We start from the raw sequence: 2,961 nt of genomic DNA, 5'->3' as shown, positions 1-2,961 counted from the left end.
TTTTTCTGTTCCAAAGTATGGTATTTCGTGTTCTAATGTGTTTCATCAAGCACAAGATGTTAAATAGATCGGTAGTTTTTGTTGAGTTTTCCCCATAACTATGTAAACAGATGTAATGAATTTTAATGCCAAAAATTGTTTTCAGGGAGATTAAATTTCTTTTTTTATTCAAATGTTATGAGATTAGCAAGTGCTATTTTAATAAAGAGAATTTTTTTTTTCATTTTGAACATAACTTCAAGATTTTATCGGCTTCATAAAACCAAATATGAAGCTTAGAACTGGATCACTTGGCCTTTTCTCTTATCTCCTCCTGGTTCAAAATTCTTGTGTCTCTTAATAGCCAGTATTTTCTTAGATATGTGGTTGGACTCCACACATTCAAGCTTCAGCACAGTCCTCTTTGTAGTTTTAGGGTTTTTTTTTTCCAGAAAATCGGCTTAGTCTGCCTATCATAGACACTCTGCTTACTGTTATAATGCTTCTTTCCCTGGGCATACTGAGAATCCTTGTCCTTCTTGTATTGTGTCACTTTGTGGGGTTGGTGGTTGCCACACTTCTTACAGAAAATCTAGCAGGTTTTAGGAACAATCACCATGTTTGCAAGAGCACTATCAGCAGGGAAGGCAATAATAAATATTTCGAATGAACCCATTATAATCACCCCAAACTCCAGAAAGGCAAATGTATTTGAATGAAAAACAGTTACTTTTAAGAATTTAGAGGCACCTGGGGTGCCTCAGTGGCTTAAAGCCTCTGTCTTCAGCTCAGATCTTGATCTCAGGGTCCTGGGATTGAGCCCCGCATTGGGCTCCCTGTTCAGTGGGGAGCCTGCTTCCCCCTCCCCCTGCCTGCTCTCCACCGACTTGTGATCTCTGTCGAATAAATAAATAAAATCTTTAAAAAAATTAGAATTATAAACTCAGAGTATATCTCATGTATACCTGAGATTATGCTTGATTTCATAAAGAAATTGTCAAATCAAAACATTTATTATTTAAGATGCTATAAATTAATGTGGAATCTAAAAGCATTTATTACAGAGATAATTTTTATCTCTATTGTTAAATAAATACATATATTTTTTAAAAAATTTATTTATTTATTTGACAGAGGGCACAAGTGGCTGGTGGGGAGGGGGGAGAGTGGCTGGCAGAGGTAGAGGGAAAAGCAGGCTCCCAGGGCAAGGAGCCCGATTCAGGGCTTGATCCCATCATCTGAGATCATGACCTGAGCCGAAGGCAGATGCTTAACCAACTGAGCCACCCAGGTGCCCCTATAGACATAAGTCTTAAAAATACTGACCACAAAGCTGTCACTTACCATCCCACTAAGAAAATGAAAGACATTTAGGCTGTAGAGACAAACTCAAAATACCTGTGACCCAGACTGGTTTGGCTTTGAAGCAGGTTGGACTTCCAGAGCTACACAGAATGAAAGTGGGGCGTAATGAGCCAGGCAGGACTTAGGCTAGTGTACATCACCCAACAATAAGGAGGGATTAACATCACAGTGCCTTAAAGAAACCGTAAATTTGAACTGAGTTGACATTGAATTCTTGGAACTGGCTAGAATTTGTAATCAGAAAAAAAAATCACCTTGAAAGCTTATTTCCCAAAAGGTAGCACCATTTGATATTGTGAAGCTATAAAGTACAAAAATAACTTGGGGACATGGCAGCATGAGTTACCAGGAAAATGCCTCATTCCTGTAATTAGGAGGGTGATACGCTTTGTTCAGAACAGAGTTCTGGTCCCCTAGGGACTTGGGAACTGAGACAATGGGTTCATCATTTAACCTTTTCAAATGAACTTTATTAGTCCTGGTAAAGGAGGCTGTACATCATGGGTGTCCCAAGGCCAAGATCTTCCCAAGCGTATGTGGCCTGGGGTGGCTCATTTGGTTCTCATTCTTCCTACTGGTGGTGAGAAGATTCTTCACGAAGTCTTGCCTTGGACATGACTAGATGATGCTGAAAGTATTGACACATTTAGTTGGGTTAGACAGGAGCTGACCTTTCTCATTGGGGTAACTAAAACCAGAATGAAACAGTTTTCCTTTAATTATTAATTGATTATTAATTGAAAGAATGCTCAGTGAGCCCTAAGATTTGGAGATATGGAGATGAATGGGACTTAGGGCTCCTGCTCTGGTGGGGAGACCCACATGCCAGATTTCTGGAAGAATGCGTTATTCAGTGAGTGAAGGATTAAGAAAGAATAAGTTTTGGAGGACAGTGAGTTTCAGTTGGAGACATTGAGTCGGGGGAAGCCTGTGGAACATCCAAGTAGAGATACCTGGTAGACATTTGGAACGGTATCTGAATCCTAGGAGAGAAGTCCAAATGGGAAGTCTGGCTTTGTGAGTCATCATTTTACATATGCTAATTGAAGTCACTGGCATTGAATAAGTCACACACGGATTGTAGAGAGTAAGGAGGAGAGAAGGATTAGAGCTGAATCCCTTGAGAATCCTTCCCTTTCAGTGGTGACATCTGATGAATGCTATTATCTAACTACACACTGCTCTCACATTGAATTTACATTTGAAAAGCATGAATAAACTTGCAAAACATATTCAAAGGGAGATTATCACAGCAACTACAGACACTGGACATTTTGAAAGTGAAATTTAAAATTTAGGCCAATAATAAAATCCAAAGTATCTTCAGAATCAGAGGAAGTTAAAGATATATTAAGGGAATAAAATAAATAATGTAGTCAGAGTTCCTGAACTCAGAGTAAGTTCTAATAACTTTGTTCTTATGGGAAATATAGGACATAATATTTGAAGTCAGAACTGTCTTGAGTTCATGGTTGAGATCAATATAGAACAAGTAACAAAAGGACCATTCAAACAAAAACTGGGCAAATTAAGAAGTTATCTGGGATCCAGACTTATTAATATCCTTGACTGAGATGGGTTGAGTTTTTAAGTAAGTCTCAGTTATCTATATAATGG

The 2,961-nt window shown here is 38.5% G+C and overlaps 1 pseudogene; it reads right to left on the bottom strand.

The window, feature by feature from the left end:
• Window positions 1–275: 275 nt before the first annotated feature.
• Window positions 276–598, bottom strand: LOC116583105 (annotated as a pseudogene).
• Window positions 599–2,961: the final 2,363 nt, after the last annotated feature.

The sequence above is a fragment of the Mustela erminea genome, chromosome X, assembly GCF_009829155.1.
Source record: "Mustela erminea isolate mMusErm1 chromosome X, mMusErm1.Pri, whole genome shotgun sequence".
NCBI lineage: Eukaryota > Metazoa > Chordata > Mammalia > Carnivora > Mustelidae > Mustela > Mustela erminea.
The sequence above is the reverse complement of the archived record's forward strand: the minus strand, read 5'-3'. Positions and strand labels throughout refer to the sequence as shown.